This window comes from Cyrtonyx montezumae, unplaced genomic scaffold (genome assembly GCF_038088225.1).
Source record: "Cyrtonyx montezumae isolate F1298 unplaced genomic scaffold, pur_monq_1.0 scaffold_3, whole genome shotgun sequence".
NCBI lineage: Eukaryota > Metazoa > Chordata > Aves > Galliformes > Odontophoridae > Cyrtonyx > Cyrtonyx montezumae.
Window position 1 is genome coordinate 107,190,906 of NW_027072034.1, and position 23,809 is coordinate 107,214,714.

At 35.8% G+C, this 23,809-nt stretch overlaps 1 long non-coding RNA gene across 1 annotated transcript; it reads left to right on the plus strand.

The window, feature by feature from the left end:
• Nucleotides 1-1,967: 1,967 nt before the first annotated feature.
• Nucleotides 1,968-20,709, plus strand: LOC136052737 (uncharacterized). The gene is made up of 4 exons (XR_010622562.1): nucleotides 1,968-1,995; nucleotides 16,635-16,732; nucleotides 17,966-18,045; nucleotides 20,679-20,709. It is a non-coding gene; the product is annotated as an uncharacterized LOC136052737 (long non-coding RNA).
• Nucleotides 20,710-23,809: the final 3,100 nt, after the last annotated feature.

Below are 23,809 nucleotides of genomic sequence, written 5' to 3' on the forward strand. Positions count from 1 at the left end.
TTAAAATATTCACCTTTATATATAAATATTTGTGTGTGCATTTGAAATGCGAGCCGTGTTGGTTCCATCAGCTGGAAAGCCTCTTCAATAGCACTTTTATAAAACATTGCTTGAGAATGTTACTTATTCCTTTCGCATGTTTACGTAGTTTTCCAAGTTAAAAATGACTCCACCGAGCTCATCTTCTCTGCGGTTGTATTTTACGTGTGTGTGTGTGTATACGCATTCTGCGTGGTAGTTCAGTTATGCTCTGGAGTATGTGTTGAAAATGCCAGCCTGACATATTGCTAATGAGTGTGCATATTGACAGTGACGGGGGCGTGTGTCTGTCTGTGTGCCATATATTAAAACAAAAAGAGGAGGGAGACTGAGACAGAGGAAGACAGAGACACACAGAAGGAAATATTGGGATGGGAAAGAACAGTTTATTTACATTACGGTATGTCAAAATGTTATTATGGCTAAAAAATCTATTTTAAATAGAAATGACATAGCATATGACGATTCCTCCTCTCTCTCACAGGAGTTAATATGACCGTGGTGAGAGAGTAAGCGAGAATTGTTTTAGTATTATTAGGGGTTTTTTTTGGTCTGATAATGATGTCTGTTTGGTGCTAGATTCTGAAATTTGGGAAATGAATTCTCTGCATTGTTTCAGTTCTGTAATTAGCTCTCCCTGAGTTTTCTGTTGCTCTTCTTTGTGTCTTAACAGGTAAAATAGTTTTGAGCATTAAGATAAAATGGTTACAGTAGATATTCAAAGAAATGCTTTGCTGTAAAGCTAATGTAGTTGATGTTTATTTAAAAACAGCTTGTTTGAGGGATGTACTCTTTTCTATTTTACAATTTTCTGTTTTGAGTTGAATAATTATATAGCTTTGAACTGATGCAAATGTCATAGTAATTACAAACTAATCCTGGCTTGTGTTTTTGAGAGAGAATTCACAATTCTCAATCACTTTAATTTCAGATAAATTATTTTCAAGTAGTAGACCAAATTGGAGGTGCCAACTGGTCTTTTTTTTTTATTATTATTTCTTTATTTGTTAATAGTCTATGCCTCAAAATGCAGCTCTGTTTGGAGAAAGAAATACTTTTTTCCAGGCCATAAAAATATTTCTATAATTGTGATTATTGCTTGTATTGATAACATAATTCAGGTTTTAACTTTGCCTACTAAATTTGCTGTTTTTCAATGGGTGCTAAGCAAAATTAAAAATCAATATTTTGTTTTGAATGGAAAATACTGTGAACAATGGCAAAATAGATTAGTATTGTAATCACGGACAATAGGGAAGATTAAGTTACTAAAACAGTATATTGTTGTTCTAAACTAAACCCTGTAATATTTGATGTAATTGAGACTGTGCATTGTTGGAGCTCAGTTGGAGTATCAAACGGTTGTGAGGATTACAGCAGACGACTAAAGCAATGTCAGATAGATGTGGCTGGATTTTAACAGGATTATCTTCTGAGATGTGTAGAAATGAGCTCTTGTAATAGTTTCAGAGGAATTAATAATTTTAGTAAAATGTTAATGGCAGATGTGCTAATATAAAGAGTTAGAAGATTAGCGATGCATTCTTTTGCATGGAAATAAGAATATAATAAATGTCCTGCAGGTGACTGAAGCTGCTGCAATTTTATTGGAGATTAAAGTTTGATTGACCTTTGCTGAGGTGATTAACCCTCCTGAAATTAAAAGCCGGTACTAAATTATTCTGTCCAATTTAAATGCAAACACAGAACAGTGCGCTATGTCATTCAAGTGTAAGGGAAAAAAATGTTTTAATTTTCCTTTTGCACTCAGTGAGCTGTGCTTGCAGACGGTGCGTGACTGGGCTCTGCTGGAGTTGCCCAGTGGCATCCTGCCTCTGCTTTGCTCATCGCCGCTGGAGCAGCAGTGCCACGGGGACGCCGAACCTGAGAGCAGCTGCCTGACACAAACCCTCATGCAGGAATGTCAGCAGAAGCGCATGGAAGCACATCAGTAAGGTAAGCACTAGAAAGCACAATGAAATGCTTTATCTCCTGTTTTTGACCTCAAGCTGGCTGGAGCGTGTATGAGCAGGAGCGTAATACAGGTGAGGGGTTCTGTGATCCTTGCAAGGCAGCTCAAGAGAGCTGGGCTGCTTACCTGTGAGAGCCATTGCAGAATTAGAAGTAGACAGGCACGTGTAGCTTTTTTTTCTTTTCTTCTCCCTGGCCCTTAAATGTCAGTTCTACAAGCACGCAGAAGCGTTATGTTTTGACTGACAGCTCTTCCTTGAGAGCAGCTCAAGTGCAGGCGTGGGAATGGTTGCACCACTTGAACATACTGATCCTAGTCCTTCAGACCACGTGTGCACACATACTTGGGTCTGAGCTGGCGTGAGTAACACAGACCATGGTCTTAGTAGTTGCCTGGGGCCCACAGGAGTTCACTTGCTGCAAGGTCTTTGGAGTCACTGTGTATCTGCTTTTGAACAGACTTGAAGAACCTAGCAAGTCTTTGAATTAATTTGTAATAGATGTGTGACTTCACAGTGCAGTTGGTAACTGTGTGCAGACTATATTAATTAATAATACATTTCACACATCTGAGTCATGTGTTCATTCTAAATTTTTAAGAATCTTTCGTAAAACGTTGAATACCTTTAAATTCTTCCCAGACAATCTGCTTTGCTCTTATCTTGTTTAAACAAAAAATGGATGCTGGGACTGGATTATTTTTTGTAGTGAAACAGTTTTACTTTTCCCAGAATAAGAGATTGGTGTGTTACTATAAAACAGCATACTGCTTAAAAGCAGTTCTTGAGGATTGTAGTAATTCTGAGAGCTTAAATTTACACTAGCTAGAAATATTATAGTTGGATTCAATTTAAATTCATATGTTTCCATTGTTTTCGGTGAGCAATGCTGGTTAAAGTTTCATGTCAAAAACAGCAGAAAACTCAAAGCAAGTTAGTTACTTGAGGATGAGCTTGCATAGAAGTACTTGCAGCATTGCTGCCTCCTTCTTTTGTCTACTAACCCAAGGAGGGAGGCACCAAGGGGTGATTGTGGTCCTTTGCACAAAATGTTCTGCATCAAACTATATGGCACTCCACCCAACTCCATTTCTCTCTGACCCTCTAGGAAGTGATAAAATGGCTCTTCAAAGCTTTTTTCTTCCATGCCATGAGTAGCAATGTTGGGAGTTGCAGAAGGGCCGCTTCCTCTGTCTTTCAGTGGACTTTCTGCCTAGTAAAATTCCCTATTTTATACAGCTGCAAAACATTAAAAAGGCAGTGAATGTAAGGTTTAGTTTTCCTTCTCATTTTGCATCAAGAATACTTCATACTGCATCTGTCAAGGTAGGGAAGTCCAAGGAATTGTAGTTCAGAAATTAAGGACCCTGTGATTGTGGCTCACTTCTTTCTAGGCTTTTCATTTACACTTTAAACAGCCTTCAGAGAGATGAGCTGCTGCTTCTGGGACCCAGTGAGGAAAGTGAGGAATAGATAAAAGCTGAACTTGTGGTGGAGTGACCTAAATGGAACAGCTGGCAAAAGCATAGAGGGGGTTCTCCAGGGTACTGAATTATACCTCCAGGCTTGGATTAGTGGGATGTTTAACAAAGAGATCCATTTGCCAAAAGGATCTCTGCCTGATTTTTAATTATGGAGATAGCACTCCCTTCAACATTTGTAAATTACTGAGCTTTTTTTCTGTAGTAAGGTGTAGAGTACTAATTGATGGCTTTGGACTCTTGCTTCTGCTTTCTTTGAACTACAGTTTTTGCATTGTCTAGGTTAACCCTAGAAATACCGGAGAAATGAAGTATTACATAGCTTTTGTTATGAAGAACAATATGCATTCTCTATACAAAAAATAAATATGATATTTAAATATATATGTATTTGTTATAGCGCTAAGAATGTTTTTGAGTGGTTGGAACATACTTTTTTTTTGTACAAAACTTGAGGAAACCAGTAGTTTGTAGGATCTTCTTGATCTTAAGTACTCATCCTATTTTAGTTAGCAGTAAGTATGTAAGTATATACACCAACTCAGCATATTTTCAAATTTTAATAAGTACATCTCTCTATCTCGATGAGAATTTTAGAGTAGAGCAGTATAGAAGAGGAAAAAGAGTGGGCCTGCTTGTGTGAGAAATTCTTTTACTAGCCAACTTTTGTATGACTTTCATGCTTAATATATACCCTGCTATATTATATTGTCAACCAACCTTGCCATGCAGTTATTATGACTCAAAAAAAACGCAATGAAGTATGATACTCTAGCATTCTAGAGTGTGTTCAAATGGTGGTGCATGAGGGCAGTTCATGATGAAGTAATGATATAGGCAATACATGTGTTCACTGAAAAGAGTCTCCTATGTGTGTGTTTGTATTAACTGACAGGTATAGGTAGAATAGACAGGACAGTGTAGTAAAATATTTCTGGAAATTTAGTTGGAATGTTTACTAAATCTGATTACTTTAGGCAAAAATAGTGGACAGGGTGATGGAGGGAGGTTAGGTCATTTTTGCTGAACTCACTTGCTACAGAGTATAACATGCAATATAGTTAGTCAATATAACTCCTGTTTAAAAACATTTATCAAGAATAGGAAGTTCTTCTAGAAACAGGTCACATAAGATTAAGTAATACTATATGTCAAGGTAAATAAGCCATATGAGAGACCAAACAGCTATTTAGCTTATAGTATGACACACAGCTGATTCTCTCTTGCAACAGAGAAATTGAAAAAATGTGAAATTATTGCATCGGGTCCCATTGCCCCAGCCACAGCTGCATATGGAATTTCACCTAGTTCTAGGTTGACCTAGTGCTTTCTTTCAGAAACCATCATTTTCAACATTCTAACATTTAACTACATTAGCAGTAGTCATTGTGATTATTTGAATGGAAAACACTTCAAAATCTTATTTTTTCTGTAAGCTTTATTTTTCTTCTGGGCTCTGTCAATATTCTCTCAATATTCTGCTCTGCCAATAGCTAAATTAAAATTGGAGGTGTGGTAACCTTTAACTACAGTATATGTTATAATGTGGAGTACCAATACCGTAAAATCATAAGACCATGACAGTTAAGCATTTTTCATATAGCTTTAATGACAGTACAAATCACACTTTTCTATGTAGAAGAAACTTTCTACATAGGAATACTTGCACTGTTCTGTGACCACAAAATATGCTGCGATATCAATAGCTATAAAGGATTAAAATTTTAAGTTGTAAAAAGTTAGCATTGATTTTATAGTGAAAGCTACGTACTCTGTGTTGTGTGTTTACACATGATGAGAATGTATTATATATTCCACCCCAAAAGTGACTGTAGAACCAATACAGAAGATGCAAACTGACTAGACTGAATAAATGTATTATACAAATTTGGAAGTAAAATTATTTTGTCTTATTTATTTATTTGTTATGAGAAGAATAAACCAGCTATTAGTAACAAAAATGTAAAGTTCCTTTGAAGCTTCTTTTAAAAATCAGTAATTACCTAGGCAATCTTTTTGTCAGTCTTAAAATTTATGGAAAATCAGCTGCAGGTTGATGAATGAGTACAGAATGATGGAATTTTTCTCCATCAGACTTGTTAAGCTTTATGGAAGTGTGTGTAACAGAGAACTGAATTTGAATTACACAAGTAACTCCATATGAAAACTTCTGGAGCACAATGACTGATCCTTCATTCAATTTCTGTATCGATGAAAATTCTGTTATAAATACACAGATTTTTATATGGCTTTAATATTTCTGTTTGTTTTCAAATTCTGATAAAACTTTGTAGGTCAAAGTGCAATGCTTTTGAAGTATTTACTATTTTACACTCTTAAAATGAGTAGCAGGATACATTTCTAGAAGCTTTTTTTAAAAGTAGACTAAAACATATCTTCTTTGAAGAAATTAAATTGAAAATGAAGTGAGGGAGTTTTCATTAAAAATTGCCTGGGTGGAAATGAGAACAACTTTGACCATCATGTTCAACAGTTCAAAAATCGCTTGAGGAAACATTAACCTTTAAAGTCCTGTCTGAATAATCTCTAAACTTTTAGTGAGAATCCACTTTTCCATGAAGAAATGTTGAGGCAAACATTTATATGAAAATATATAGTCCAATTTCTGAAAATACAGACCAATTAGTGAGATTTAATTTAGATATTTGTCACTGAGTATGCATCATGTATATGTTAGAGATGATTTACCATTATTTCCTTCTCTTATTTGCAAAAAGAGACTCCTACTTATTGAAATATTACTGAAGAATCTAGCTTTCCCCACAAATTACACACTTTTTGCATAAATGTGCCTAATTACCTGAATTCAGTTTTGATTAGCAGTGTTAATTGATGCAGCTGTGGATGGGCTCTGTTTACCTAAATTACCATGTGCAAACAGCAATATGTCTGAAAGTGAATATGCTAAACTGAAAATACTAATTAGCTAAGACAGATTGTTATTCAAGTCACATCTCAGAGCTCTTTAATGAAAGCCTGAATGTGTCAGGGCTTTATGATGTTCAGACAGAAACGTCTATATTACATATGATTTCTAAATGTAATTCATGGGAACAGATGGGATATCGGCCGGGATTCTTCTCCATCGCTTCCGGTATTAATGTGAATCTTTTACTCTACTGCAGACATTTTGTGTGTGTGTGTGTGTGTGTGTGTGTGAGAGAGAGAGAGAGAGAAAGAAGTGTGAAAGAGTAGGGGGGAGCTCATTGTGTGCACTGACAACGTGCCAGCCAAGAACAGCTCACTGGTCTATTTTTCACTGACATATTTGTAAATTATAGCCACCTACTTTCCCAAAATGAAGATAAACAAACTACTTTGCAAATTTAATAAAGCTAGATTGTAAGTACAATAAAACCAAATAACAGAAAGGTTAAACATATCTTAATAACAGAGAGATCTTTTGCAGCAATACATATTTTTCTTTCTGCAACCACAACAAAAATGTATCCACTTTTGATAAAAGAGGAGGATTAGATTTGTATTTCCAAAAGTTGCAGATAGGCTTTTAATTACAGTGAACTATGCTGCAAAGTACAATGACAAAATGGTTTTCTCAATTACATTGAAAACAGGTATTCAGGTAGAATGCTTAATCACTCTTAATAGTTCTGTTGGATGCAATACTATAAATATATTTGAGAGTAGTAGAAAAGGATATTTAAAGCATATACATTGGCTTAGGTGTTCTTAATAAAGACTGGCAGCTGTACTGCATTTGCCAATTGTTCTATCTGTTTACTCTTACTTTTGCTCTAGAACTTAAATATTCAGAGGTCAGCTCCATGTGAAACTCAGTAATTCCATCAAAAAAATTTTCCCACAGTGTCTTATCAAAATGCAAAGCAAGGATTTGAAATACTGTTTGTATTATTTGTACCAAACTATTTGTACCAAAATAATAGTTACAGTTGTAATGTTCTAATTTTCGAATTTGTTCAGTTCTTGTGTAAATGTTGTCCAGACATCTGTAAAGGTCCTCATTCAGTACAGGTAGCTTTAGTTACAGTTGCAAAAATTGTTTAATCTTTTGACCTAAATTGGTCATAATCTACTATCATGTTGTGTGTATTTTGCAGTGGGAAAACTCTTTCAGACCTACTATTCAAGAATTGTAGATAATATAGTGAATAGAGTTCAGCCTGGTTACTTAGTTTGAGGAATACAATACTCCTTTTTCAAAACATTCAACAATTCTGTTTTTTAGTAGGTTGACATGTAGAGCAGATTGTATTTTCTACAATTATCCAAACTCCTGAACCTTACACCTGAGTCTTTTAGTTATATCCTCTTGTATTTCATTTGTGTAGAATTTTCTGGTGGAGCATGCTCCTAAATAAACCAGCCAAATATATGTGCATTGTTCAGCTGGCAATTAACACTGGCTAGAGAGAACAGCAGTACTGCATATCAGTTTTGGACTGCTTTGGTAAAAGAATTTCTTCATTCCCATTACTGTTGCAAAATGAAAGTGATTCTGTACAATTGTCTCTTCAGTCCAAAATTTTATCCCAAATAAATAATATTTAACAGAATTCTTGAGTCACAAAATGTTATACTAGACCATTTCATGATGTGTACTCCTTAGACTTCAATAGAGCTTGAGTTCCTTGTGCAAGGTGTAGCTGAAAGAATAAATGAGAAAGAGAATCATCATATTCTAGATCATAGAAGAGGCAGATGCAGAAATCCATGCTGGTTTTAAGAAGCTCTGGAAGTACTACCAAGTGACAACAATACAGTTGTGTGTATCACCATGGTTTTCATGACAAAACTGAAGCATAACATGATGTGAGCTACCATGAAACAAATGAACTCTATCCCAGTCAAAACAATAATAAAACCATCCTCAAGCTCTGATGAAATATACCGATGAAACATACCAAATACAAATTTCAGGCTTGAATCGAGGGGAGAAGAGAAGAAAAGGAGGTTCTAACACCTCCTTACTCAGTACTGTATTCACAGAGTTTACATCCCCACATCATGTAGTGACATTAAAGCTGTGTGTGATTAGAGGGAAGCCCACTGAAGAATAGAAATACTTTCTTGCTCCACTTCTTAAATGTGCCTTTTTTTATTATTATTAATTGCCTTGCTCCCTACACAACAGTTTATATTGAATTCCTTTTTACTCTTCTACAGTAGAAAAATCAATCAGTGGCTAAAGCAGAAAATCTCTCTTCCTCTTGAATGCTTATGGTCTTTTCTTTCACCACATGCAGTCCTTGTTATTGTAATTCTTGTAATACAGAGGTGACTTGGAGAGAAGGCTGAGGCACTGTATTGTGTTGGATACTGCTCTGTGAACACATTGGGTGGCCATACATATTCATCTCATCTGTTTTGATATTTCCGCAGGATTTAAGATTTCTGCTGTTGCCAACTCAGTGCCATATTTCTCATCTTCAAAGTAATTCACATGTCAATATTGGGTCTGCTGGCTACATCTGACTTGTCAAGGTGGTTCTCAAAACAAGTAGGATGCTATTTCTGTATTGGAAAATGTATTTAGAGGATGCAAGTCAAGAGCATCTTCTTTTTGCTTAATAAATAGTATTTGACATTTTCATAGATTAGCCTTTCTCTGTGCTTTTCTCCTCATTGAATTTTTTTCTTTGATAGATTAATACTGAGTGTTAATCTAGTAGGCTACTGTAGACATCTAGAAGTATTGTGCTCAGTGGCAAATAATGTTTCCTAAAAGTCTTATGTCAGCATAGATTTCAAAAAGACTTGCAAGCTACTGTTTAACTGAACTAGTTCTGTAAAGTTTTCCATTACAATCATGTTTTATATGAACTTTTCCAAATGCTTTTCTCTGCTACACAGCCAACTCTGTTCCACCCAGATTCAACTCCAGCAAATTGTTTTTCATCTGTTAATTTAGTTCATATCTAAATTACAAACCATCACAGTACTGTATATGAAAGAAAAGGGAAAGCACAATAATCATGTGTTATCTACAAACTTCCAGCAAATAAGGACTGTTTATCAAAAATTGATTATTTCTGATGTCACTGGTCTTGACAACATCTACTTATAAATTTCCTAAAATTTTTTCTGTTCTTTAACCCAGACTACATTATTCTTGTTACACTTCTGCATGTAAAGTACAATATAATGCACTTATAATCTAAAATTGTTTTTAACTATGTAAAACTGTAAGAAATAGTAAGAGAAAACAAAATAGGTGCTATGCTCTCCAAGTGATTACAGATACTCCACCTTTCATGGGGTTGCCTATATCTGTGTGTGGAACACTCATAAAGGAAGAGAAACTATGTAAATAACTGTTTCATACCAAATTTTATTAACCCCTCTGTCAATGCTGTTGAGTTGAAAGTTCTTGCCTTCTTTAAGATCTTTCATAGCTCCACTGTCTTTACGCTATCTCCAGTCTTTGTTACCATGCTTCCTCCATCCACTTAGGGCACTGATGGTTGAATCAATGCAGCTGCAACCATCTTCTAGCATGTTTTGTATACATATTTGTGCAAATGTGCACGCATGTGAATATGCATATGAAATACATGTACTTGTAGATGTTTCGGACAGAATTGTGCTGAAATGAATACACCTTCAGATTACATGTTAAGGACTGTTATAATACTATTAATGAACTGTTTGAAGTGTCAACTAAGAAGTAAAGTAAGCAGTGTGCATATTTGCATTTCATTTGGATTCTTTCCAAAGTGAGTATACCTGTGCTAACTGACATCTGTGTGGTGATTATGAATCAATCTGTGTGTGACATTTTTATGCTGTGATAAATGTGGGGCATTCAGTTTGTGTGACTACTTACTAAAAATGAATAACTTTTGGACAGTGTCTTTTTGAAGCCTTCAAACTCAAAATGAAAACTGCATGACTAGATAAAAATGTGCTTAAGCATGTTTAGACTAATGAAGAGAGATGTCTGAAAAGTTGTGTTTTCCATAGTATAAGTGTGCTTCCATCTATATTTTGTATATTTGTATACATGTACAAAAAGCTTTGCCCATCAAAGTATACATAAAAAATTCATAAAAACACTTTAATTTTTCTTGCCAGTTCCACTTTGGGAGACCAAAATTTAGAAGCATCATCCAGTAGAAAAAGGGTATAACGAGTGTGTTTTTGCAAATCTGTGTAAAAGTTCTTTTTTTCTCTTAGATACATTTTTAAACTATGCTTATCAGTATCAAGGGTAGTATCAGACCATCTTTACATCAATCACAATTTTAATATTAATTTTCTGTCTGTATGAGAATGAAATAGCACTTTTGGAAAGAATGCTCTTCCAGATTCCTAGTGGAATAAAATATTTCTTTTCAGGTGCACGAGATCTAACATGAGCAAAATAAAATCTTGATATTTTACTTACCTGGCTTTTCATTCAGTTATATTTTAAAATTATGAAGAAATTTTTTTGCTGTGATTATACTTTGTGTTCTAGACCTACATAAGACATCTGTGTGTTCCAAAATTTTAGGAACAATCTTAATTCTTTTCCTATTTCCTCATTATAATACAAACTTGAATTGCTTACTTGGATAAAATGTTTCTCGGTAAGCTCACTTCCACCTCTTAAAAAAAAAGTGTGTGTGAATGAGGGATAATAGGGACATTCGGGGCAAATAATTTTTCTTTCATTTCCAACCTCTGTTTCATGTGGATTGTCTGTAAGTCACCTGAGAGAACAAGTTGAAGGATTTGGGTGGTTCTAGTAAGCACTGCCATGTGATACTCTCATCTGGAGTGCTCCACGCATTACTGCTTAGAAATAGTAGTCCATTTATCTAAATGAGATATTATGGAAGAGTGATATGAAAACATTTAAATAACTAAAATACCATTTTAAGCATTGCTCTTGTTTGTCTACAACAAGTGTAGCTGAACAAACAATAATGCCATAAGATTGTCATGGGTAGCTGAAAAATAATCAAAATGCCAGAGTTTTTAATTTAATGGGAGGCTTTGCAGGGCAACAGGCATATCCACTCTTCATTGTACAGAACTAAGTACAGTAACTCCTTGGTCAAAACCATTGGCTCTAGGCCGAACTTGTAATACAAATATTAAATATTTATAGACATACATGTCTTTATATCCATATATAAAAGATTGTAATTTTGGTCTCGATGAAAAAAGGAATTCAGCCAAAAAAAAAAAAAAAAAGTGCATGTTGGTTTTGTCTAATTTGCTTTGATTAGAGAGGAGCCAGTGCTCTGTTAGCTCAGAAAGTCAAAAGCAGATAATTGAGCAGTTTACTCACCCGTACGTTTTTGGTTCCAAAATAAATTATAATAACAAGAAGAAAAAAAAGAATATATATAAATTGGGATTCAATTTTATTAAATAATTATTTGTGGTGTGTATTACTCAGATGATATTCAACAACACACTGATGAAAGATTCTTTCTGGCCATTGATTTAAACATTGCTTAAACTGTTAGAAAGCTTAACAATTAAAGCGTAATTCCCAAATCATTAAGGGCTGTGTCTCAGGGAATGCCTATAAAGTGATTACTGGTTGGAATGATGTATTCAGTTTTCATCACACAAAGACAGAGGAATCCACATATTAGCAGCTGTTGATGACATTCAGGTTTGCCTCTCCATGTGTCATCTAACATTTGTTGAAACAAAGCTTTCTCACTGCAATACTGACTGAAAAAAAATCTGTTATAAATTCTTGTACATATATTTATTTTGGAGATCATTTCATTAGCTCTTTAATAATTTTTTTGTTTGTTTTCTTTTAATTAAACATGCATAAAAAGTTATGTTTCTGTTGTGATTCATACAGTATTTTATTTGCATTTCACTGTTCTCAAGCCTAATTTGCTGGATGCTCATTTTAATGATATTAGAGTTGGGAGCTGAAACAGTGTTCATGGTAATTTGGCAAGATGGACTTCTGTGCATTATAAAGCCATGTTTTTTTGTTTGTTTGTTTGTTTTTACATTATGTCTTTAAGGAGGGCTAATTTATTTTAAGAGAGATGATTTTGTATTTAAGAGATAAACATTACATCTAAGTGAACTGAAATGTTTTACTTGTTCCAAATAGAAAAAAAAAGAGATGAGTTCAAATTCTATGCAACACAAAGTGGCCTCTAAGATGGAGAACATTATTACTTAATGTTTAGCTGATGTATTATGAAGGGTGGAAATATTAATTTAGCTTCCCCAATATGATGTGAGATGTCAGAAATTTTTTCTGTGCCTTCTTTGAATACATTCATATCTCCAGTTAGATAAATAAATAATGAAATGAAGTTAGCTTGTCCATTCAAAAAGGGAAGGACCAGTTGGAATACCGGTGAGTAATAAAGTCAGAAGCTATCAGCTAACTGCTTGTTGGAGTTAATCTTAGTAATGATTCTACTATAATATCAATCTCTCAAGCCTTTCCTCCTCTCTGTGAAATAGCTACTCAGTTCTTTTGTGCATGCTAGATCAGTGAGCAACATGGCCTGCTGCAGGTTGAAGTGACAGTGGAGCTCATTGAAAACTGGGATTGTGTCTAGAATGTGCTCCTACACAATCTTTTTTTCCCTTCTTTTTCTTATTCTTTTAATGGGGCACATCTTGGGCATCTTTGCTGATAAAAACAAAATTCAAGAGTGGCTGGGCAGTCTCTAGACTGTGTATAATAGGAAGGAGAATCTAGCCTTCCCCCAGGTTCTGTTAAGAATCTGGCTGTGGGTCAGATCTGATGAATGGCATTTCGCTTTTCTATTAGGTGTGTGAGAAGAAATTTTGCACCAGAAGTGAAGGAGAATGCCTGAAGCATTCAAATTAGTTTGTTAAAGATGGCATCTTGTAGCCTCATAGGGGTATGCATTCCGAAATCAAACAATATTTATCCTTTGGAATCCCTGTTTTTGATTGGCTATGGTTAAAAATACATGCTGAATGGGTTCCAGTAATCCATTGTTCACAAGACAAAGGTAGCTACCGTTTATAGAATCATAGAATCACTATACTTGGAAAGACCACTGAGAACATCTAGCCTGACCATCCACCCATGACTATTCTAGATAAAGTCACAGCATCACAGAATCATAGAATTGTAGAGGTTGGAAGGGACCTCTAGAGATCGTTTAGTTCAACCTCCCACCAAAGCAGGCACCCTAGACCATGTTGCACACGTAGGTGTCCAGGCAGCTCTTGAAAATCTCCAGAGAAAGGGACTCCACAACCTCTCTGGACAGTCTGTTCCAGTGCTCCGTCATCCTTACTGTGAAGAAGTTCCCACACACATTTGTGTGGCACTTCTTATGCATCAGTTTGTGACCATTTCCCCTCATCCTATCACCACACACTGCAGAGAAGAGTCCAGCCTTGTCTCTTTGCCTCCTGCACTTTAGATATTTATAGACATGGATCAGATCCCCTCTGAATCTTCTTTTTTCAGGGCTGAACAGACTCAGGTCTCTCAGCCTTTCCTGATAAGAGAGGAGTTCCAGGCCTTTTATCGTCTTTGTAGTCCTCCACTGGTCTCTTTCAAAGAGATCCCTGTCTTTTATGTACTGGGGAGTCCAGAACTGGACACAATACTCCAGGTGAGGCCTCAGGTCACTCAGTACAGCATCCACCAATTTCTTGAAAACTTCCAAGGACAATGATTCCACAACTTTCAGGGGCAGCCTGTTCCAGTTCATCACCACTTATTCTGAGAATAATGTTTTCCTAATAGCATTGTTAAGTTACAGGACTGAAACACATTTATTTTTATATTTATTTTTTAAAAAATCACCATCTTCTGCTCACCTACAGAAAGACAAACAGAAAGAAACTCTACAAGATCCTGGCTGTGATGTTACATCAGCTGGAATTCGAGTTGGACCCTAGCCTTGTAGATTGAAAAGATGGAAAGAAGTATAATTTCTACAACCAACTTATGGTTGAACGGCAGTAATACAGTTTAAAAATAAATTCTGATTAGATATAGCTGAAAGTCCCTCACCTTTCTGACCGATTTGTATAAGTAGTGAACTAACTTTATTGTTAAATAGTGAGAGTTAGCAACAATTTGAATTTTGCATAATTCTACCACCAGCGCAACGAATAAAAGTTACAGAGTGGTGGAGAGCAGCGTTACGTAAATGGGGAGGATATTGCCACTGACATATGATGGTTAGATAGGATCAGTTTGGTTTACTCCCACATGTAAAGATAGAGCAAGAAAGGTGTCATATACATAATGGAAATCTTAAAGGCGTTCTATCAATTTTTTAAATGGTCTTTGAATACTAATTTGAGAGAGGGAACAATATATAAGATCATGCAGCATCACCTGCTGTTATTGAGATAGTAACAATAGAGAAACTAAAGCTGTAAGGATGTGCGTTACTTTATTTTTATTTGGAGGGTTGAAAGACTCACAGGGTTCATAAATTAATCTTAAAGAGTAGGATAGCAGAATTTATGTTCTCTATCAGTCTTTTCTGGAAATAAAACAGAGAAGACATTGTCTTGATACCCAAGAACTGGATGGTTTCTATGTATTCACACATTTCTTATCTTAAAATATTAAATTACCATTCTGCTTCACTATCATCCTGAAGATGACAGTGGGAGCCTGATTAATAAATAAATAAGTTTTTAATCTAGTGTGTTATTCCCTCTCCCCAGTATCCTTTCCAAATAGGCAGGTTTGCTTGTCTTCTTTTTTTTTTTTTTTTCTTTTTTGAAAGCTTCCTAAATTATTGAAGAGAGTTCCATGTTTAAATGAACTATACATCTTTTCTACAGGGGAACAGTCCCACTTCAGTTGAAAGTATCAGCTTTTGTAAGTGAAACGTTTACCCATGCTTTTTATTCCCCCCTATGGCTAACATTTCCCAATTTGCTTTTAGAACAATAATGTTCTAGAGGAGTGAATATATATGTGCAACTATTCTGCTGAGATTTCTTGTTGTTCCAATTGTATGGTGCTTAGAGGAAGCGAATATGACCATATGGAAATGGCTTTCTTATCAAAAACAGTTTTAGTCATCTTTCAGGCATCTTCCATAAACATTATGCAGTGGAGGAACTCACAGAGCTATACTTTAATGGCCATTAAAATTGTCTCTGCATTGCATTCAGTGCCAAAATACAATGAATACCGATGTTTGTGTTATGAATGGAAGACAAATGTCTTCTGAGTGAAAGAAAATCTAATGTTAATTAAACTTTTCTAGGGGCTGGGATGGATAATGCTGCTTTTGTGTTGTTAAATCTCCTTTGATTTTAATTGCATGACAAAAAATTGACTGTTAATGTAATGTTAGCAAATGTTCAGATTGATTGCAAGCCTCTGTGTATGCTAAGTAAAATAATTAAATGCTTTTAATTGAGGTGGTTTGTTTTGTTGGTTTTCCTTTTCATTTGTTTTAGTGCTGTTTTTTGTTTTTGTTTTTGCTTTTCCACAGGACAACCACAGTGATAACAAAGCTTGTACTGTCAGTATGTTGAAGGTCATTCTATAATCTGTTCAGAGAGAACTGCTTCCCTTTAAGTGAAAAGAAAAATCAACTGAGCGTACCTAAAATTGTCTAGAAAATCCTATTACACATACTGAATTCCAGTCATATATTTCAAATTCACATGAAATTCAATGAACTCTCATAGAAAATATGAAAAATTGTAGCAAGTTTTCAATGATATGCACATTTTTTCCCCCTTTTGTTCCTGACTTAGACAAACAAGGTACTTTTCTCTCAGTGATAGCAAAGAACAAACTGAAATTATTAACGTGAAAACATACCTAATGCTGTGATATGTATTAGAACTGGGAACAAAGTTAGGACATGTCTTACACATCTGTCTTGCTTCCCTGTGCATCTTTGTGTCTCTCCACAGCAAGTCAATAAAAATGATTAGAGCTGGCATCACACAAATGTACACCCTTAAACCATGAAGAAATAATACTGTGAAGGAAATTTTTTTTCTGACCTTTTCAAATTACATCCAACTGTCTAGGGAATTTCTCAGTGACTAGAGGTAATAAGGTTCAATCCGTTTTGCTGGCTGGCTTCAAATTTAGCTCCTCAGAAGCCCTAACTTATCTATTCTTTTTATCTTGGCCTTGGCATCTATTCAGTACAGTAATCCATGCATCTAATGTATTTTTTTTCTCCCCTCTCAGGCTTAGCTGGTGGATCACATTTTGAAATCTGCAGCCATGAAAAGCCCTCCATTTATTGCACTCTTCAAAACAAAATATTAGCATGGGAGGCTAAGCTGGTATGTTGCCTTTGAGAGGCTCTTGTTGTATTTAATTAGCTTTTAGATTTCATCTCCATCTCACATCTCAAGTTTCACTACATTGTGTGTGGTTTAATCTTCAGTGATTTTCATTATTTAAAATGTTTCCAACTTACCTTTGCCACTTTTGCCCTGTAGAGTATTGAGAAAGAAAGTTTAAAGTTTGTTGTCTTAAATCAATTTCCATTTGGTTTTTATGACATAAGCTCAGAAACAATAGAGGTGTAGCCTCCCAGTAAGTTAGTGAATCAACCAAGTGAGAAAGTCAAACAGGCATTCATGCATGTCTTATTCCTCATTGTACTCCATGAAGCAGAACTGGAAAGAAATAAAGAATATATTTTGCAAAATATTTATTAGAGTATTTTTATGTAGCCCTGTGGAGAAGGACCTTGGGGTCCTGGTGGATGAAAAACTGAATATGAGCCAGCAGTGTGCTCTTGCAGCTCAAAAGGCCAAAGGTGTCCTGGGCTTCATCAGAAGAGGGGTAGGCACAAGGATCAGGGAGGTGACTGTCCCCTTCTTCTCTGCTCTTGTGAGGCCCATCTGGAGTACTCTAACCCTAACCCCCAGTACAGGAAAGATGTGGAGCTGTTGAAGGGGGTCCAGAAGAAGGCCACAAAGATGATCTAGAACACCTCCCCTGCGAAGACAGGCTGAGGGATCTGGGCTTTTTCAGCCTGGAGAAGGCTGCAAGGATACTCACTGCAGCCTTCCAGTATTGAAAAGGGGGTTATAAAAAGGAGGGGAATCGACTTTTTTCAAGGATAGACAGTGGTAGGACTAGGGAGAATGGTTTTTAGCTCAAGGAGGGAAGGTTTAGATTGAATATCAGGGGGATGTTCTTTACAGAGGGAGTGGTGAGGTGCTGCCACAGGCTGAGGTTTTGGACGCTCTGTCCCTGGAGGTGTTCAAGATCAGATTGGATGGGGCCCTGGGCAACCTGGTCTAGTACCAGGTCTAGAGGTTCATGGCCCTGCCTGTGGTGGTGGTGGGGGGTTGGAACTTGATGATCATTGGGGTGCCTTCCAACCCAAGCCATTCTATGATTCTATGATGACAAATATTTTTGCTTCTAGGAAAAAAAAAAAGCAACACTTTCTTAAAAACTCAGTATAAAAATTGTATAACGAGGGATGTAATTATATATGTAAGTTATACAGTAACTTACAGCTTTGGATGTCTGAAGTTTTATTTTTATGATTTATGCAGGATGTTATGGAGTAATGACTTCAAGTTCTGCTGCAGAAGTAACTCTATGGCACTAAGAGGAGAAATGTGAGTGAGGAATGGTAAGATCTTGGTTGTTAAAAGTGAAAAATCTTACTACCCATATAGTTTGGATCTAGTGTCTCCTTTAATTTTAGGCAAAGGAAAATCATTAACATTTGCCTTTATTGCTGTGAGTTCCCCAGAGTATTGTCTGTGTTTAGTTTTACCTGATTGAGTGGCCTATAGATATATTCAGAGTTTTTGCATATCAAAAAGCACCTGTAAAACACTTGCTTTAAATAATGCGAGAAATACTTTGGAAAAGGTATGCAATTTTACATATAGATTTAAGGCAAAACAGTACCTGTAAGGAGATTTGCTGAAGAAATGTGATGATTTTTTTCTTTTTCCTGAAACCATCTTTGTGGTATTTTGATTCTCCTTTCTGATGTAAAGGGAAACGTCAGCTGGATAAAGCTGTGTTTATAGATATCATCCCTGTATGTAAACAGGCCTTTGATAGTGCTAAAATGTTTGTTGACTCAATCATTTTTCTCCATAACAATCACTTCTATGAAAAGCTGTCAGACAGTACTCAGCATAATATGAACTTTATGTGTCACCGATTTCATTGTCCTTAACTGTTCCAGCTGAAATAAAATAGGTTCATTTTTAATAAAAATACATTGTACGCTACTGAGTGTTAAAGATGGGATATTCACTAATCTGAAGGCCAATAGGCCAGTAACTTGCCTAGAAATCAGCTGCTAAGTGGTTGAGAATATCATTCATTCGGAAATTAATTTAAGGGCAACAGGAAAACAGTACTCCAAATTGCTGAACATCTTGTCCGCCATTCTTTGCTGCTCTTACTGTCATGTCATGAAAAGAAGTGTTGCTAAATGGACAGACCTAGACATATTTGTAAGCAAGCAGGAGTAAGCAGTTCAAAACTTGTTATTCTAGCACAGTATCCTAGTTCTAGTATCTATATCTATAGAGTGTAGAGAGTTGAGTTAATCCTTGTCTAGCTGTTTATTTACTCGCACATCTTCAAAGCTCTACTGAAACGTATAGTCACTACACTGTAGAATAGATTTGCTCTTAATTATACACAAATTACGCTTTTGGAATTTCAGCATCCTGGTTAGCCTCCTGATAACGGAGACTTGCACCCCAAAAGTTTGTCAAGACTGCCAGAGGACTGCGAAATGTCACATGTAGCAAGCTTTAGCATCGCAAAGCAAGCAGTGCTATTGGTTGTGTGCATATAACATTCTCACAGTAGCTGCTTTGAAGAATGTCTTGCTTCTCCTAATATTTCAATCGAAAATATTTAAATAAGGATGAGATTATTCTCAGTGAAATTATGATATTAAGATAGTGACTGTGTGAACTGAACATATTCTTCTTTCCAAGATCTTTTCTTATTTATAATTCTGAATGCTGGACCAAAGTTGTTCAGTCCACTATTCAGATATTTCTACCATTCTAATGTATTTCAACTCATCAGTACTGAAATGAATTTGAACAAATAAACAGAAAAGATTTTTTTTTCTTGCCTTCTTCTTTCTTTTTTTTTTTTTTTAATGCAGTTAATCAAAGTGTGTTTTGCATAAAGGCAGTTATGTGGTGATACCTAAATATTTGCATCTCATTTGTTGGAGTGTTTTTGTACCAGTAGTTATAAACTATTGACAGCAGTTGAGCAAAATGTACTGTGGACTTGGAATGTTATAGAAACTTTTTCTTCATCAGATCTGAGTGTTCTGAATCACTGACGGTTCTAAAAACCTCAAAGCTGTTTTCTACTTTGTGGTATTACCATGGAATATCAAATTATTCTCTGTAAACTAAACTATTTTTTCAAATCAAACACAGTAGATTGTGTTTTATGGTGAAAAGAGTAATAATACAAGTCCCGATTTTTGTCTGTTTTAGCGTCTTTGTAGCTTTGGTTTCTATTCTTTTCATCCTCATTTTTTATAAGTTGAAAGTCCAACAATGGGAAAACAAAATGGGCACCAGGGATGAGTATATGAAAAATTGTGTTTTAACTTTGCCTTTCTTCCTCAGAACTCATAAAATATCAAATACTGTTATATATCAATATAACAAAGCTTTATGAGAAGAAAATTCTGTAGGTCGAGTCAAAATAACTCCCACCCACATGTCAGTGGTGTTGAAATAGGAGGTTGCATTGTTCACATCAAAGAGACTGTGTGAATGTTATTGATACACCATTCTTCATTGCTCTATATCATTTATATTTTCATCATTAGACTAAAAAGTCTTAATAATTAGCTCTCTAATTTTCCAGAAAGAATGTGTTAATTTATTGGACTGGCTGAAGCAAAAGTAGCTAATCAATCTGGCATTGTAGGTTAATAGTATAGAACAAAACATACTCATAATTAGTTGAGAAAAGGACTTGTTCATTCCAGTTTATAATAAAAAGTCCCTAGCCAAAGTGACTTAGAAAATAATGCATTCAGACTGAGTAGAATTACTGCCTAGCAGATTCTATTTATCTGTAGCTTAAAAAGCAGCTGCGTTTTTGTAAAAAGCAATGAATGTGGCAGTCCTACTTAAAGGTAGAAGAAAAAGAACACCCCTTGTTTTGTAATAAGGGGATTTTCAATTTAAAAGAGAGAGCGAGCCTGTTGTGTGAAGTATGGTTATTACATTCTCTGTATTCTATCTCACCCACCAGGAGGCTAATAACGAAGGAGTCAGTGAAGGAGACCAATGCCACAAGGGTTATCTCACAGTCCCAGATGCTGGATAAGTTGGAAGAGGCAGAATCGCTTTTGGATGACATTCAGGAAGGCCTTGAATGATTACTTGGTGAAGAAAAGACTATTCTTTACAAGGTAAACAGTCCATTGCATCTGTCTGTTGGTGGTGGTGTAAAAAACGTTTGTATAAATGCCTATAAAATTCTTTTTTTTTATCTTTTTTTTTTCAATCATTTTTCAGGAATTTTCTCAATGCAGCAATGTTCTTTCAAGAATCCTTTCTGAGACAAAGGATCCACTCCACATCCAGCCACACCTAAAGAAATGCTTTGAAGGAATTGCCAAGCTCACTTTTAATCATGAGAAAGAAATTACCCACATGGAGTCAGCAGAAAATGAAAAAGTAGAGCTCGTGCTGTGAATAATTCCAGCAAGTGCCAAGGGGCTAGTTGAGCAATGGCTTCATGAGGTGAATATCTTTAGCTCTTACTTAGGGTTTAGTTACTGTATAATCATTTTCTCTTTTAGGAGCAATGAATATCATAAGCATATTTCCCACCTAAACAGCTCTTTGAATATTTGTCAAGGTGTTGACAGATTTCAGCCTTATTGTTGTTATTTATTGCAGCTAACATAGCAGCTGCAAGTGTGCAAAAATTAATTTTAATAAAAAGCTTTTCGCGTCAGGCTGTCAGCAGAAGTGGATCTGTGTCTGAAACCATGTATGTGAATATATGTCTGAGTCTACATGTATGTGTTTTTGTGCTTTCACAGTGTAATGTCTGTATTTGAGGAGGAAAGCATTTTAAAATTAATCAGAGAAATATAAGATTTCAAATGCATCCCATCCTGTACAGATGTGTTCCATTCTATTCGAAGGATTCTATTTCCAATGTCTTTTAAAAGGGAAGAGAAATTATGTCACTGATAACATCTAACTTTTCCACTTGGGGCATCTCATCCAAATTCATTGTTTTCAGCATGAAATTATTTTGGTGAGTTTTTGTTGTTACTGTTGTTCATTTAATTTAAACTTTCTTTGTCAAAGGTTGGGAATGGGCTCTTTCCTTTTTCTTTGTTTCTGGGCCAAAAGCCTGTCCTCCTTCCCCTACACCTCCCTTTCTTTGGGGCAGAATCAGCCCCAGGTAGGCAGGGGTCAACAGCTAGTGAGACAGGGCAGTTGGAGGAGCACTATCTCCATCCCCAGCTGATTCATTGGTCTCCCTGGGTGCCAAAGAACAGTGAAGCCTGGTGCAGGCAGTGGGTTGGAGGAATATAGTCAGTTATATGTTGCTTTTCTGCTGTGTGGTTGAACAAAGTTGAGCCCCCTGAGCCATCTTGTGAGGCCTTGTTTCCCATTGCACTGAGTTGTGTGGCAGCAATGTGGCAGGTTGTGGCTGAGCCACTTTTTTCAGTGACTTCATGGCATTTGAGATTTTCTGTCAGCAGCATCCTCTGGGATAAGGGAGGAAAACATGACAGGATTTAGACAAACACAAACCCTTCAACCCTGTTCTCTGTATCACATATCTAGCTTGATGTTTGGACAAATTTTCGACACAAAATTGTCTTCCCGTGGAAAAGCTTTTATAGAAAGCTGCACTGGGCAAATGGTAGTCCTAATATCCCCATGAAAAACCTAATTCTCAGTTACATTGAGCCTGCAATATTCTTTTCAGTTTTTGAGTTTTCCCACAAATGATAGAGATTTGGGGATGCGAGCAGCTGTGTTTATTTTAACACATCTCATTTAACCTTCACCTAAAAACAAATTGGAAGGATTGGGAGTGCATTAATCTGGACCCAATTAGTGTCTCTTTCTCTCTCAAAAGTGCAACCTGAGATTAATGAATATAAACTAGAGTTTCATATGCAGTCTTTAAATCATTTGCATGTTTTATGCATGATAATTGAATTTATTTATGCACTTCCTTTCATTTAATGATTTCTTGCTCTTTTCTATGCTATCAACATCATATTATGCAAGAAATAGGATTTGGTAGGCAAGGAAGAATAGCAGTATATAAATCAAACCTGAGTTAATTTTTAGTTATAGTGTCAACAGTACATCAGTATTAATTTTGGTATCAAGCAAGTTGGACACATTGCTAGAGAAATATAAAACATTTTTGGTAAAGGCTTTTAGCTTACGATATTTCTGATGCAACCTAGTTTGCTTGCAAGTGTGCAAGCAAAATTATTTTCAAATGGCAGTTAAATTATTGTATTGACTTTTCAATGACCCTGGAGACTTGTGTTTCAACTTGGCCAATTAGTAGTAATATGAGGATGAACAGTAATTACATTAATAAATAACTAGTTTCAGACCAGGACCTCAGTATCATAGTCTGGCTAAGAAAAGAAGGGCATATTATAATTTGTCTCATTTTGTCTTTGACTGGGAGAAATAGGGACTTTGGAACTATAGTAAGTAGCTCATAGCCCAGAATGTAGCAGACCTAGGGACTAGTGAGCCATATCATCTAGGAGCTCTGTGGTAGTAGCTGTTTTAGTGCTGTAAGTAGGGAATTTTGCTTTTGTTTCTCTACTTAAGCTCAGATGTCTTCAAGATTTCTTAGTGATTGTCTCTGCATTTTTTATAATGCATGCAAGGATGCCACTATGGCAAAGAATTTTAGTAAGATGCTGGTAGTGGTGCTTTCAAAGCCTTAACCTATAGCAGATTCTATTTTGTCTCGTCTTTCCTTATGTGTTGAAAGATGTATGTGGAAGTGACATTTTTCTGTGGTGTCTTGTCTTTTATCAGTGGATTAAATGGTTATGTGTTGTGATTGTTTCTTGATTCTCATAGGTAGGAGTTTGTTTACAGGCTAAAGCTCTGTTAATTTGTGATGTAACCATTTCAGTGTGTTTCTTGTCATTGAAATGTAGTTTCAAATGTTCAGTAATGTAGCATGAAATTATTGGTTAGTTTTGGAGTGGTGGTGAAATCATGTGAAGAAAATAAGTATTGCATCTGATCAAGATAAATTCACTCTAGTGTTTTATGGCTTTTTATTCCTATGTGATAGTAATAAAGTCTCATGTAGGGATGGAAGCCATGAAATACATTGTGAAAAATCATCAACTCAGATGGGGCCATCAG